Genomic DNA, 17,020 nt, shown 5'->3' on the forward strand with positions numbered 1-17,020 from the left:
CAAAGAACATGATAGGTAGCTTCAACGACATCATTATGTGGTGAGAAAAGAGGAAATCACATTTTTAAAAAATGAAGGAAAAAAAAAAAAACCCACAAATGATCCTAGCCATCAGAGGTGCAATCTATGGAGCTAGTCATTTTATTTCTAGATTTCTTCACTCAATACCCCAGCAGTTAAAAAACAAAAAACAAAAAGGCAGCAAAACATACCATTTTCCCAGGACACCATTCATAGATGATACACAACAGAACTACTCAAGAAGATATTTTACTGTTATAAAAGGGTAGTTCAACTTTGTATTTATTCTGTTGTCGCTCCATGGTTTTTTAATGATGGTTCAACAATATTTTCACTGTTTGTCAGAGCTGTGAAGGACAGGGCTGGGTGAACCCTCACATTAAGATACAGTTTCTTCAATAAAATAGTATACTTATTGCAGAAAATACGGGAGATACTACCAAGATTAATAAATAAAATGGAAACATCCATAATTCAAAACCTTGGTGTTAAGAACTGTTAAATTTGACAAATTTTTCGGGGCGCCTGGGTGGCTCAGTCGTTAGGCATCTGCCTTCAGCTTGGGTCATGAGGGATCGAGCCCCGCATCGGGCTCCCTGCTCAGCGGGAGGCCTGCTTCTCCCTCTCCCACTCCCCCTGCTTGTGTTCCCTCTCTCGCTGTGTCCCTCTGTCAAATAAATAAATAAAATCTTTAAAAAAATTTTTTTTGACAGATTTTTCTACGCATTTACCTGTACATTTGTATGCGCGCGTGTACGTGTGCATATGTGTAGCTAGGATGAGTACTGGTACTTACTTGTTTATATGTAATTTAATATCTCATTGTTTTCATTTAACATATCACATATAATTATGGACTGAAACATTCTTCAAAAAAGCTGTTTACAATGTGGTAGCCAAGTAGTCAATCCGCCTTCACAGATGGGGACACTCGAAAGCAGTAACCTACTCCTCATCATACATGTTTCATTACAAAGCCAAGATGAGGATGTGAAGCATTAAAGATTCTCCCGCTGTCCTAAATTGTGCTATAGTCTCTTTGCAAAGTAGTTTATTTCTGGTAACAATGATTTGAGGAGGTGAAATAGTATAGCAAAATGCCAGGCATGCACTTCTAACAAAATGTCATCTCCCCACTCACTCACTTCTCATGTCTATCAGATGATCTTTCCATCAGCCAAACTATACACATGCAATTCAGACCGATGCCAAATACCTCACTGATAAACCCTCTGATATTGAGTTTCAAAGCCTGTTGTCTCAAGACAGTTGATATTTGAGATGGGGCACCCAAGAGCATTTGTTTATTATTACTGTTACTGCCATTATTACCATTATAATTACCACATTCTTTCTATCTCTCTAATACGTAGCTTGTTAGGAAGCCAAATATAGAATGACAGGACCAGGGCTATGTTGAAGAAATATTAATCTGGAAGCCATATGGTTAGGAAGGGCATAAAGGTGGCCATACCAGAAGCTACCACAACAATCTAGAAAAGAAAAGATGGGGCCCTAACAAGGCCCAGAGTTTGAAGGGAAAGGCTCCTAGAGCATCAACTAGAGAGCTTATACCTGTACAGACTGTCCCAGAATACCTTTTCCTAGCAACTTTTACTTTGCACAATGATATTTCCAAATATGAATAGATACGGGGCAAATGAGATCCTCTGGTGTGGTTAATTTAGTGGAAACCAAGCAAATATGCTTGAAACAATAAGACTTGACAAATACTAAACTGGGGCATTAGAACAAAGAGAAACAGAATCATGGAATAGGGTTGTCATAACTGAAGGCCTCAATTCCGGCACTCAGAATTAAGTGACATTATTAACACTGAGTAGACTATGGTTCCTTTACGGAAGAGGGTGATTTGTTGCTTTTGGGAAATGTGAGTAGCACAGCAGTCATGCATTTGTCTTACAGAGGGGTAGACAACTTTGTGGGGAAGCACCATGTATGTGCCTGGAGTGACCTCAATGATTTTACTTCTGGCCAAAATTCAAAGATAAATCTTGCCTCAGATTCTGAAAGTTATCATCTGGCTGTGGATCTTCATAAATGAGCCCTCAGGGGGTAGGGAAAAATGAGCATTAACAACACCCACCAAATTATACCATATTTCATATACTTGCTAGGCTTTGTCTCAATAGTTTAACTAAAATTGGGATTCAGAATTAGAAAAGAACTACCAATTTAGCTTTGTCAGACAAAGCACTAAACTGACTGTTTTCAGTGTCGCTGAATCTCACAAATTGAAGGCCTTAGAAGTCATGGGCCATCCAACAGAACTCAGTCAAGGGGTCTAGGAACACTGGGTCTGAATTCACACAGGTAGCCTGGGTCAAAGCTGCTGCACTCCTCACCACTCCCTAGTATCCCCCAATCAGAGGCTAGTATCAACTAACCGTTTATCTCCTTGCTTTCACTGTGCTTTGTCCTTTGATCAAGGGTAAAGAGAAATACTTTTTGTAATAACTTGTCTATTTAAAAAAAAAAGAATGATTTGCTTAAGAAATATGGACCACAGTGTAGATTACCCTTAGGTGTCTTTTAGATAAATAAGAAGCATCTGTAAAGACAGAACATGACCTCAAATATTGTTATGAAACAAACCTTAAGTTTGGTTGGCTTCAGTCACTTACCTGGACCTATGATATTATAATTACCACCCTAGAATAAATGAACTATGATTCCACATTAAAGAACCAAAGAAGGTATTTAAGTCCATGTAAAAGAGTGCCGTGCTGTGTGGGGTCACAGAAACGAGAAGCAGACACACCCCCAGCACCACAACAGCAAACACAATGGCGATAACAAAGCATAGAAACCAACTCCAACACAAATGGTACAAACAACAAGAGCAAACCTTCACATTTTCAAATGGAGCTATACAAACTCTACATTTCGTGTCTTCAATTCAAAATTTGTTTTTTAATAAAGTCTACAGTCTTCAAAGGTCCAAAAATAAAATAGCCAATAAAATTAGTGAAGCTATCATGTTTTATGATCTTCAGCTTTATTTTAAAATATGGTCAAGTAGCTTCAATGTAGAAACATTAAACTATTTTGAGCCTCCTAAGTTTTCAGCAGTAAAGTAATAATGCCACATGACTTTTATCGCAGAGCATACAGTATTAAGACTTTATTTCAGAGTGTAATTATTTTAAGGATGTAACAACATTAGAGTTTTCAAAATGTAAATGTTGTTTTATAACCCACATGAATGTGACAAAAAAAAATAACATACAGGCGCTGAGAGTTTTGGACACTGTTTTCATAAATATATTATAACGTGCTTAAACCATATGTAAATATTCTAGTTATCTATCCATGGATAAAGAATACCTTTCATTATGATAGAAGTAACATATCTGCTTTCACTTTCCTTTAAATAAGGAATTAGTTATTCTTTTGCTAAAGTATTGGGAGCTAACTGAGGGAAGGAAACACAAGAGGAACTTACATATTGCTTAAATGGACTAAATGTATTTTTGTTCCTCCTAATTTTCTGACCTTTGCCAATGCCCAGAAGTGATGGGATTAATGCAAAAGTAAGCACATCATGTATATTCAAAAGTGTCCGAAATAAGATACATGTAAAGAAAAGCACTCACTAATGAAATGAGCACAGCAGATGACAAGACACTGGGCTCTTTGGAGTAGGGAGAAATTTATGACACGAGCTCAAGGAGTTCACAACGCAAAAGAGACAAAAGAACACTAGTAGATGCCTATAACATAACCGTTGAGAAAAGCTAAGCAGCACAAAAGAAGCAATTAAGGTTTCAGCTGGATTATTCCCACACCGGCAGGCAGAGAGTAGCTCTCCCGTGATGCCTTGGGAGGGGATAAAATGAGAACACAAAGATGGTTTCCTGTTGTGGGCTTGCATGCACCTGTGTTTGGAGGAGAAGGGTGGATTGTCTCGAGTGAATGACACGAGCAGAGAGGCAAGGACAAAAGGAGAGGGCACACTGGGAGAACAATCAAGCTGGGCGGGAATTTAGCAATAGCTGACCCATACTAGGTGCCAGTCCTTATCTAAGTGCTTTCCATAGAACTGAGGAAGGGCCAATCATGGTTCCCATTTTATAGATTAGGAAATTGAGGTATAGGGTGAGATGAAGTAACGTGTCCAAGGTCGTAAGATAGTCTCACGTTGGTATCCGAATCTAGACTTCGTGGTTCCAAAGTTGTCCTGTTGGCCTCTTCGATACTGAAAGCAAGCGCCTAAATCGAGGCTGTAAAATTAGATCAGGATAGACTGTGAAGGGTAACATCTGCCTTTAATTTTAGTTGACAACTAATCTGATAGAATTAAGGGACAAATATTAAGGCAAAAGAAGGGCAGGGGAGGAACACTGAGTGCTGAGAAAAAAAAAAAGAACACATTGTAGGGAGAACAATTACTCTCTGAAGAGAGGGACTCTTGTTTCATTAAGAGTAAGGACATACACAGCTCTGATGCAAATCACATCTGTTTAGCTGAGGGTGACATTTTCAAACAGTCTTGAAAAAGACAGCTTACGAAATGTTATTAAAGCCCCATTGTCATAGCAATATACACAATATTCTGTATCCACATATGATCTCAGTTTAAAAGATAATATTATTTTCAAATATCAAAGTTTTTTCCCATGCGTGGTGCCATTTAAAATTCTTTCCTCACAGGACAGCCATGGGAGTTTAATTATCATGTTAACACATTGCGAAAATTAAAACCACATCAACGATGGCCACAGAACCAGAAGCATGACCGCCTATTCATTAGGACCCATCACAGTTCAATGTACTAAATACTTGAAATTAACATTTTGGGGTATTTTTTTTTTTTTTTGTACTGCCTGGGTTTTTTAGAAGAAGTAAGAGGAGGGAGGGAGCGTAAAGAAAATAAATGAATTATCCCCTAAACCTCTCAAACAGGGAGCCCACTGAAAAGCAAGAACATCTACTTTATTTAAAAGAAAACAAAACAGTACTAGATCCTACAAGATTCCTGACTATAATTTAGACTCTTGAGTGCATTGCATCAGATAATTCTGGCCATTAATCTCTTAATCTAAATTCAAAATTCAACAGACACAAAGCACATAACCACTTTAGGAAAGGCTGTTTCAAAACACACTGCCTTTTTATTAGCTTATTATACAAAAATTATGGTAATCTCCTCATAAAGTTATGGAAACAGGCCACATTATTAATTGTATTGCAAATATAATATTTAATTAAAGATACATTATGTTGATAGAATTTAGCATCTGGCACTCAGGCTTTGCAGACCATGGAGGGTAACAGCATGAAAATCATGACGCTAAATGCGCTCTTGTGTTCCAGTCCTCATCAGAGTCAACTTCAGAACACCATTTAGGGCCATTTTATTTTGCAGGCAGACCTAGGACGGGGGAAGAAACTCATCGGCAACGGTCACATGTTACCTCCCCCAGCCTTCTGTGGTCCCTTTCTCTCAGGAGACACACGGCTTTTCTCTAAGCACCTGTTAGTGAGAGGGCTGCTGCTTTGTGGACCCTAATGCGCAACCAACTGTTGCTAATTTTTAAAACAGACACTAATCACTTTTATTAGTTTGACACCAAGTTTTCTTCTATATACTCCCAAAGTTTTCTAGATTCCTTTTTAATGTCAATTAAACATAGGCAATGGTGGACTAATGAGACCTATTTAGTAGTGATTCATAACTTACTGCACTTGCACTGTTCCCTGCAGGCCTTTTCTTTCTCCACTAAACCACAATCATATCTCATTACCATGGCTTCATGACTACTTTCTGGTCTAAATTTTGTCGCTGGCATTTAGTTAAGAAAAAGATTTTTCTATAATATCTATAGAGCCTTTTCCTTTTAAAAATGTCAAATCAAAGTGTTCTTAACTTAAAAATACTGCCGCCGAATTACGACAGCTAATCTCAACAACAACAGAAGAAAAACAGCAACAAAAGGAGAATAATATTTTCCCCCTCCTGGTTTAAAAGTTATTCCATGCTGCTATGAAAACTGAGACAAATCTTCAAACAGCCACTTTTGTAGGTATCAATGACCCTGCTCTACTTAAAAGCAGAGCGTAAAGGATCTCCACCCCTCATTCTGCCCCGAGGAGACCCCCACCAAAAACTAATCTTTTATTACAAGACGCAGCCAGGAACTGCATGTGGCAGCACCTAGAAGATGGACGAATAAACACTCTAACAGTGTTAATAATGTTGCTCTCTCCATACAGAAACACACTATATATATTTCATACACATATAACAAAGGAACAGAAATAATCTTGGCAATTCAGATATAAAACAAGTACACTTACGTGTTCTTTTATTTTTTCTCCTATGAAATACCCATATCCACAGTGATAAGCTAACAGGTTTTCAATTATAAATGGTTTTGACATTTTCAACTTCGGCATTTTAAAACCTGGACCGATAGCCCCAGGGCAAAAGCAATGTGTATATACCTCAGCCTCAGGACTAAAAGAGGAATGCCAAGTCCCTCACACTGGTCCGTCCAGTTAGAGAAGGGGGCATTTCTCTCATCTCCTCCCTTCCTCACCCGGGGCAGTGCTGCAGGAATTGTGAGAGCTGTCTCTCACAAGTCTATTCAGTTGACAAGAAAATGGCTAAACTCAGAAGTCAGTCTTCAAAAATAAGGAGGAAAAAAAAAAAAGCAAAATAACCTGACATACCCTAACCAAAATGGTGAGGCATAGAAACAGAAAACCGAATCGTTGAATACTACATCAAAAACTAATGATGTTATATGTTGGCTAACTGAACATAATAAAAAATAAATAAATAATAAATATTTTTAAAAAGAAAAATGTAAAAGGAAGAGTGTCAGTCTAGTCTAGTGCATTTTTACAACTCCCACGAACTTGTTAAAAAACCTAGGTATTAAAATGCCAAAGGCAACAAGTTCAATAAACTTCTAACATGTTATTCTACCTTTCTGAGGACTCTGATTCTCTAAATGAGCTACTGGTTCTCTGCGGAATTAGAAAAAAAAGTTATGTCAAGTGATTTATTTATCTGTTCCTTTAGGTTCCCTGAAACGTGGGGTCCCTAGAGAAAAGATCGAATGACAGGTATGTTTGCTAGAACTCAGTGGAAACACTTTACCTTTCAAAGTCATTTCTTAAATAACAAATAAGAAAAAAATACATCTTCTAAGCTCTTCAGGCAATGATGTTTCATTTCCATAATGCCAGATGACTTTTGTTCACATTTTCAAACTGTTATAGAAATATTGCACGGATGGAATTTTTCAGGGAGGAAGGAGTTTATATCACAGAAGTAAGTGAGACTATCTTCACCAGTTTTAATATCAAAATGAAATGGGTTGAAGAGATGCGGGGTTAGAAGTAAGAAGATGTGGGAACTATTAAAAATAAGGCCCACATAAAAAAATACGAAAGAAAAAGAAAAACAAGCAATGGAACAGGATATAGAATAATTCAGATACAAAACATGAGATATGAACCATCCCAATAAATGGACATAACTTAAAATCGGAAATACCCTGTGCTATTTCATGTCATGACCAAATTCACATGTACACAAAAAAAGACCAAAAGTTAAAAAAAAAAAAAAGTCTAAACCTATTTTTTTCTAGTCTAAAACTGGAAAAAGGAGCTTACTTTTTAAAGAAAAAAAAAAAAATCCCTCATTTAATTCTTGCTCTTATCAGAGAACCTTCTTTGTCAGTTTTAAGAGCAGATTAATCGCTTTCGCAACCTACGGAAAAAGTTTTCTGGAAAGCATAACAGCCTGAGAGTGTAAATGACAGTATTAGTTTTCCTGCAGCTCAGCCGCCTACAAATTCTCTCTCATCCATGACTCAGCATGAGGTAAAGGGAGCTAATGAAAAGGACCACATTTCCTTTTAAAATTTACGAACTTTCTTTCAGCATACAGAACTGTTAAAAAAAAATCCCCCAAAAGCTTGATAGAAAAGGAAAGCAGCTCTCCATGAATGCTCATCAGTTATATACCTAGAAACTTCCAAGTAATGCTAAAAATAAGTGTGTTATCTGGCCCCCCCCACCTAAGGCTTAACATGATAATCGATGAAGGATTTAGGGTGTACACACTTCTGTATTACATTTATAGCGTTACTGGGAGGAGGCAATCAAAAAGTTGCTTTGCTGAAACCAAGATTTCAAGAGGATAAGACAGAAAACATAGAACTTTGTGGTCAAGAGAAGGGACTTGTCCTGGGGCTTTCCCTCCTAGTAAAATACCACTTGATTTGATTGTGTAAACAGCTCTCTAGAAGCACTCAGGTTCCTAGGGAACCAGGACAGAGGTAGGAGAATTATAGTTTATGATATGTGTTCTTCTACAGAAAAAAGAAAAAAAGATGTGGTCACTTTGTTGGAAATGTTTGTGAGCTAGTGAGATGGTCTCATTTATAAGCATTCATCAAATATTTACCGAGTGCCTGATCTCTGCTAGACAATACATCAAGCACTGGACAGCAAGGACGGGAAGCTTAATGAGTTAGGGTCATGGTCTATGTCCTTGTGGAACCCACGATGGATGGAGAACTGGGTGATCATGCGGGAGGAGGCAGTGAGGAACACTGGGACAGGTTTTCACCAGGATAGGGTGAAAAGTGAGGGGATTCACAAGTTCAAGGAGAAAAAATATAAGAGCACATAGCAAGGGTACCTAAACTAAGTAAGAGCAGAGGAGGTGGATGAACACTCCTCAAGGCAAATGACATCCATGTTGAGACATGGCAGTAGAGGGCTGGGGGCAATAGAGTATTCCCGGCAGAGAGAATAGCGTGAGACTGTCCAGTAGCAGCTTGATGCCCTTGGGGATCTGAGAGAAGTCCAGTGTGGCCAGAGCACGGAGCATAAGAGGGGAACTTGAAGGAGAAAAACAGTTTCAGTAGTATTACTCTCATGGGAAATATAACACAATGGTGTTACCTTTTGGTAAAGTAGCTCTTGGTACCTTGTAAATTGCATAGCCTATAGCCTTACAGTTTGTATAAGCCATAGTTTGAACCTGACCTCTTAACTCAAAAGGGTCTTTAAAAGTATAGTTAGAACTGTTAATTAAGTTAGACATTGACTAACCAGAAATATTATATATATATATTTTTTCTGTTCTTTTTAAAATGTGATTGCTTTTGTTGTTTTTTGTTGTGTTGGCTTAGTTTTGTTAACACAGAGATGTAATCAACATGCATGACCTTTCTGTGTTGGAACAGTTGAAGCTCAGAATGTCAGTGATGAAGATCTTAGTCTGGCATCCTTACTTTACACATGATACCTGAAGTTCCAAGGAAGGTAGATAAGCTTTCCACTATCAGGAGATTAGGTGGAACCAGGTCTAGAAAGCAGGTTTCCCAGACTTTTGCCAGTGTTCTTTCAACTCCACATGGCTGGGTAAAAATGCTTTAAAACACATTCACATACACACCTCCATATCCCTCACTTTCCCTACCCTTAGCAAAATCCCACGGGATGTTTTTGGCAGGACTCAGAGATTGCTTTGGCAACTCTAACAACATTCCTGGAATCCATTTGTAAATGCTGGTCAGCAGAGCCCGCTCATTCCCTTTTTGGTATTACTCACTCAGTAAAGGTTAAGTGTATGTGAATTATCACAAGTTTATTTTTGTTCTCCTACCACCCCCTTTTTTTGGTAAGTGATCATTGACTACCAGGCACAGGAAATACATTTCACTGAATGATTTTTCTAAAATCAAAACTCCATCTGGGCTGGAACTAAGACAGATTTAGGGATGTTCATTTATAACATTAATACCAGCTACACTAAGCCACTCAAAAATGATCCGGGTGGAGAAGGGTTCTCCACCTTTTCCTGAAAGTACTTCCCAGGCCGATTGTTGGCTACCCTGCTCTCGAATGTGCTGTGTGCAGGAACAGCACAAGCAGCTGCCGATCCCATTGTGACTCAGTGCACCGCAGGGAGAGAGGGCCAGAGGAGGAACTAACTCAGAATTGTAGACCACACGTCTCAACTAGCAAGTACTAAATGTGGTCTCCGTACTTGGACAGATCAAATTGAAAAAGGGAGGGAGGGATGCTAAAGTCAGTCTCATTAAAGTGAGAACTATCCCCCCTTAAAAAATTCACAGACGCACACAAACAGTGGCTCTCTTCACTCTGGGTTAAATTAACATCATACTAGCTAAAATTAGCAGCATAACACAGACTGATGAGGAAAACATCACACAAAGAAAAAAGTCTAGGTAGAGCAGCAGTGGTCCCAAGAGGAGGGAATAAAATTCATATCCACAGCAGACATCTGGAGAGAGAAAATAAAGTATATAAACTTTAGATATTAAGACCCCAACTGCTGGCTGCTACAACAAAGCTAATCAACCAAGATCCTACAAATACCTTGAAAAGAAAGGAAAAGAAATCATAATGGTCACTGGGAACCATAAAGGTCACTCAACTTGGAAGTGGCTTACTGTAACCACTGGACTTATGTTCCAGTGTTCTTTTCTCTCTCTCATCAGGGTGGTTGGCAAGGAGGAGCAGCTCTATTCACTAAATATTTAAAATAGTGCTAAAAATCATAGTTATACTTTTGTTTTGAGATAGGTTCGAGTACCACAATGATATATGGATGCAAGAACAAGTCATCTCTTCTTGAAAGACTCATTCTGTATTTCTAACACACTATATTTAAGATGAAGATTGTTTCAGTTTCTATTCTGAAAGACGCTGGGCATTGACAAAAAAAGGGGGGGAGGAGGGAGAGGAGGGAGGAGACAGGTAAGTAGATAGATGAAAGAAAGGAAAGGAGAGGGAGGATGGAGGGAAGGAAGGGAAAGAGAAAAAAGAAGAAAGAAAAAAAGGAGAAAGAAAGAAGGAGGAAGGGAGGGAAGAAAGAGGGAGAGAAAAGTTAATAATAGTTTTAAATTTGTCTTTATAGACATATATAGCTAAAAGATGCTTCACACTGCCAAAATTTCGTATATATGTATACAAACATATTTACACAAATTTGTAAAAATACACACATTATATTATACATGGCTATAAAAATACTTATATAAATTACATATACATGTAAAACAAAAGCAAAGTGGGCTCATTATAGAAAGTTTAATATAGAGAGAAGTAGGGGCACCTGGGTGGCTCAGTCAGTTAAGCGTCTGCCTTCAGCTCAGGTCATGATCCCAGGGTCCTGGGATCGAGCCCAGCGTTGGGCTCCCTGCTCAGCAGGAAGCCTGCTTCTCCCTCTCCTTTTGACCCTCCCACATGCTCGTGCTCTCGCTCTCTCTCAAATGAATAAATTTTTTAAAAAATTAAAAAAATTATACAGAGAAGTAGAAGAAAGAAGTATTATCTCCCATTACCCCAGAAATAACAGTTAGTATATATATATATCCTTCTAAATGTTTTAAAATATGCATATGTACTTATATGTGTATGAAAATATGAGTCACAATTCAGAAAATATATAGATTTGTATCTAGTTAAGAAAAATATATAATAGATGTGGATGGTGTTACTTCCTATTTCACATAGAGAAAATGACACACAAAAAAATTTGCAACTGTCAAAGAAATAAAAACAGAAGGAGGATTTTTAAATCTAAGACCCTACAATTATACATAAGGAATATCACAGATATTTTCGGATTAATTTATATAACCTGAAAGTTTTGGAGTAGAGACAGAGGAGAATGTAAGAGAGAGCTGGATGAGCGCGAGAGTAACATTCATACCTGACATTGAGATTACCACTTTGCAATTGATCATAAGCTTCTGGCTTATTTCTTCACAACTCAACATTTTCACGCAATGTTGTTGTTCCATTTTTCTCATGGGAAATGAGGCTCAAGGATGTCAACTACACTGGTTAAGGTCGCCAAGCCAGTAAGTGGCGGAGCTAGAAGGAACTTCAATGAATGTCTTGAAACAGGTGGCAAAGCTAACACAGAATACATAATGTTCTGTGAAGACGTGTAATTCCCTTCATCGTTTTGAATTTCTGCTTCTGGAAATCTGCTCACTGGTGACAGAGAAAGGGATGGAAATATCACCTCTTTAGGGGTGCATCGTAAGATGCAGCCCCCTCTCCTCCCTGACTCCTATCATTCTAGACAGGATATGCCTACAAAAAATTTGTTCAAGACAAAAATAGTTCTCACGTTAGAACTTTAAGAGTTCAGATTCAGTGTTTTTAACCTGTTTTGTGATCTGAGATAAAGAAGACCGACCTTGAGGCACTATGGTACAAAGCAAAGGACACTGGACAGCAAGCTAGGAACCCGTACTCAAAACTCATCCTCACCGAACAGCCCTGCGAACAAGCAAGCCATCTCTCCCAGCTATGCTTTTACCTCCTCTGCAAAATGGAGCTAATAATAGAACTGATGGAAGGAACAGAAGTAATGGGTGAGGCACCTGGCGTGGTGCTTGATATGTGGCAGGAACTAAAGCAACATGGTAGCAGCCCAGCACTTACCATTCCAGGGAGTGAGCCAACAACCAACTGATGAGGAACCAACTAGTATCAAGAATGTCATTTCCTGGGGCGCCTGGGTGGCTCAGTCATTAAGTGTCTGCCTTCAGCTCAGGTCATGGTCCCAGGGTCCTGGGGATCGAGCCCCGCATCGGGCTCCCTGCTCGGCGGGAAGCCTGCTTCTCCCTCTCCCACTCCCCCTGCTTGTGTTCCCTCTCTCGCTATGTCTCTCTCTGTCAAATGAATAAATAAAATCTTAAAAAAAAAAAAAAAAAGAATGTCATTTCCTCCAAGCTGGTGCCATTGGACAGAGCACTGCCCATATGCATTCAATTCTATTTAAATTCTACATATTTACAGGAAACTTCCTAAGTGTTTTGAACCAAAGCAAATTCTTGGTCCATCAGAAGTCTGTAAAGGACCAAAAAATATCAAAGAGCTGCGACTTTTCCTGAACCAAGTCTGGGTATAAACTAATGGCCCGAAGCAGAATAAGAATCGCTCGAACTGCGACCACCCGGGAGCCTCAGCTCTTCAGACCAGGGCCCTAAATCAAGGGACTGCTGTTGCGGGGGTGGGAGTGGCTATTCAGAGGGCCTGCAGAATTCAGTCACGCTTCTTTCTAGGCACTTCCCTGCATCTCCAGACACTGCTGAAAGCCAGTGGTCCTGAAAGATAATCCCAGGTTATCCTCCAAATCCAATCAATAACCCAAATAATCATTTTGCCTTCTTTTGTTTGGTGGAGTAGAAGAGAATGACCCCAAGAGGTCCTCAGAGGCAAGAACAACTAATGAGAACCCATTTCTCAGCATCCTTCAATCAAGAAGCCCGCGTCATCAGCAACGCTAATTTAATAAAACAGGAGCCGTGGTGCTATAATTGGATTGCCATTATAGCTAGAGGGTTTCCAGGGTAACTGTGTTCTTGCCACAGATAAAATCCACCTAGCAGCACAAAGATTAAGGGTTTGGGAAAAAGTCACCATCCAACAAGAGGTCAAGAATTCCGGCTGAAGAGAACTATACCAAAAGCAAATTAGTTCAAGTGGACAAAATTCAAAACCCCAGCCCTGCCACGTCTTAGCTGTATGATTTCAGAAAAAAGCATATTTAACTTCTCCAGGCCTTGTTTCCTCTTCTGGAAAACGAGCATAATAATGGTATCTGGCTCAAAGGTTTGTTACAAGGATAAAACAGGTAATTTAAACAGTAACGGGTACATTTTAAACCCCGACTGAATGTCAAAAAAAAAAAAAAAAAGGGAGGGAATAGGAAAGATGCCCCCAGACTAGATATTCCAGAGGCCTGGAAAACTAGAAAAATAAGGGGTTTGTTGTTTTCACAAATTTGGAGGGAAAGCACCCTGAAAGCTTCTCAGGAGGGCCCGAAATGGCTTATAAAAAATCAGACTGTCTTGTGCTTGTGGTCATGTTGTTACTGCCCCCACGGCCCTGACTTCTGGGAATGTGCCTTGTCAGAGGCAATTCTGCGAGTCTTAATTGAGGAGGGACACAACTTTTCAGGCCACAAATTAAGGATCGGGAAATCATCCTTGCTTAGGGTGTAACAGCTAACTGGAATGTTTCATAGCCATAAATACAGCAGGCCCATTTAGCATGTTTCCCCCTCAGGGGAAAGACTCAGCCACTGCAAAAGTAACAGTTATGAAGAAAACAGGGAATTTTCCTTTTGAGTGAAAAACAAAACGAGAAAGAAAAACGAGCCCTTTAAAAGATTCTTGACTATATGAATTTCAGGGTTGTGGGGGGTGCCTACCTTCCCTTGGCTCTGTTAGGATTAGAACAGGGATCTGAATGAAGGTGAAGAGCAAGAATGACCAAGCTGCTGGGTCATTCGTCCCCCACCCCCAGCCCCCCACATGGACACGTTAAGCGGGCAAAGAACCACCACTAATATGCACCTGTGTTCACACTCGCAAAATGACTTCCAGGCAGCAAACAGCAAAGCAGCGAGAAAGACGAAGTTTGAGAGCAAGAACATGCGCACACAAAAAAGTTTCTGTTGTCCTAAGATTAAATGCTGAGGCAGGAAGAGATACTATTCTTGAATCAAGTGAGAAAAGATGGTAAAGCGCGATATTAAAATGCAGCACACTGGAATAAGTTTGCCTCTATAAAAACTGTTATGTTCTGTATGTGATTTAAATTAATGCCTATATTTGTTGGAGATAAAATTAAAATGAAGATAAACGGTGCCAACATATAGCGTGTTCGCTGGAGCAATAAATAAGGCAGTGAAAGGTACTTTACATTTCAGTCACATGTATCCGAACAGGGAGCTCAAAGCATTTGAGGAACATTTGTTAATTAAATGCTATAATAGGTTTGTGAGGCACTCAGACGGTGAGTATACACGTCTTTCAAAAAGAAGACAGGGAGGTTCAGTGACCTGGGGCCTTCTGGGTGTTGCTGAAGCCCTGGGTGCTGAAGGCAGCAAGCTTTCCAGCTCGGCAGCTTCTCTGCCTGGTGGTAGGGCCCAGAACATAGAGCCATCCTGTCCCCTGACAGACCTCACATGTCCAGCTTTCTCCATTAGCTACCCCAGTGGCCGGCAAGATTACTACTGAAGCTAGGGAGAAAGGCAATGACTTTACAACCATACATTAACAAATCTCTCCTTCCCAACCCCGACTTTGCAGGAGTGGCCCACGAATGATTAAATACTGTCACATCATTTATCCTCTGCTTGAAAACTTGGCTAAAGTATTGATGAGTGATGTCTTCTCTTCACATTGATCCCTTCAACCCCGTCCTCCACATGTCCTGCCTGAGCCTCCCAGCACAGAACTACTTGCTGGTCGCCGGCTTTCTGTTTCCAGAATCCACAAGCCCATGGAGCTCAGTCTGCCTTCAAAGCTCTGCTTGACAGGGGGCCAGATTAACTGACAAAGCTAAATCAAGCAAGACTGGGTGTGCACTGATCACTGTGTATGGATAACTAATAATCTGGTATACTGGGGTCACTCTAATCTTGGACTTTTACGTATGTTTGAATTTCCCCCATAGAAAGCTCAAGTAAGTCAAACGGGGAGCATTCCCAGAAAGCCGGGCAGCCTGGCAGTGGAGACAAACACTCCTCTCTTGAGCTACTAGGCAAGTGTGCTGGCCAGTGGAGGGCCCCTGCTTCCGAAGAGGAGGCTCTCAAAGAAAAAAGGGAGTCACTTTTTTTTGGTGGGTCATTTGAGGCTGATGCAGGTGAAATTTTAGGGAGCCTTAGGGATCACCTAGTCCACTCCCTTGTTTTTCAGAACAGAAGAATTCTCCACTCTCTTTGTATCTTCCTTTTTAACTTCCCAGTTAAAAAAAACACAAAAAACAACAACAACAACAAAACACATTCAAGTCCATGATAGTTTGATACAAGTTTCGATGCAATAGATGCGAAATCCCTGTTCTGTCTCCTTTGCACAGGGTAGTCTACCTCTGCGTGCCTCGGTTCTTCCCCCGTACCACGGAGATCAGGAGCATGCCCACCTTCGGGAGGGCTTAAAGGGCTCTGCACCTGGGAAGTGCTTCCGACCGTGCCTGGAATACAGGGCACACGCACTGACTGCTCCCATTATCATTATTACAAATGTTGACAACCACCAGTGCTACTCTGTGCACAGTTCCCACTCTGCTGCCTGGCACCCTCCTGGCTAGGGGGAAACCGTAGGAATAGTTGTGGCTAACGAGCTGGGTTCCTTACAGGCCAGAGCATGCATTTGCCAGGTCAAGATCCTCAGAGCTCTCTTACTCTGGGGCGGGGGCCAGCAGTGGCTGAGATGGTGCCTATTCCTTAGCCTGCAAAGAAGCTCTTCTGATCCACAGGGAACCAGTAGCATAAGGAAGAAATAAACCTTTGTTTCAAGCATGGCGATCTGGAGAGTATTTACCGCCACAGCATTGCTTCGACTACCCTAACTGACACTTCTTACTTTGGTTTACAAATCGCTTTCACTTCTATTATTCAAATGTAATTCTCATAAACAAAAAGAAAAGTACAGTGTACATGCAGTTGGCGGATATGAATTTCAGCCCAACTTAGCGCCATATTCACGGAACATGTACAGAGAGTCATGCTGATACAGCTCCAAGTCACGTGCTCTGGACTTTTGGTCAATCCAAGGTATTCTTTCAACACACTCTACTCCAATTCAGAGGCCTTAGGACTCTTAACTTCGAGAGTGTACCTACCACATCAATCTTAACACACACACTAATTAGAACTGCTAACATTTACTGAGTACTTACTGTAATATCCCATCAAAAAAGATGCCACTAGTTATAAAACATGCCATCAGTTACAGCACCATGAGAAACAAGCAAACAAGCAAACAAACAAATACACTACTACAGAAATGATGATACGGTGTTTTATTATGATGCAGAATTTTTATTACATGCTTATTTAAAGAAATGTCTTAAAGTTATTTAGACACAGTACTTCTTTTATCATACGTCACCCACTACTTATTTAAAAAAAAATATATAAGTGAAACAAATTGAACCATTCCTAAAACTTCTTCTT

The 17,020-nt window shown here is 40.0% G+C and overlaps 1 protein-coding gene across 2 annotated transcripts in view; it reads right to left on the reverse strand.

Annotated features, from left to right (window-relative positions):
* LOC110582716 (LIM domain containing preferred translocation partner in lipoma) overlaps positions 1–17,020 on the reverse strand; it is a 424,119-nt gene that overhangs the window by 258,460 nt on the left and 148,639 nt on the right. The gene's annotated exons all lie outside the window — the stretch shown is intronic.

Source organism: Neomonachus schauinslandi, chromosome 1, assembly GCF_002201575.2.
Source record: "Neomonachus schauinslandi chromosome 1, ASM220157v2, whole genome shotgun sequence".
Classification (NCBI taxonomy): Eukaryota; Metazoa; Chordata; class Mammalia; order Carnivora; family Phocidae; genus Neomonachus; species Neomonachus schauinslandi.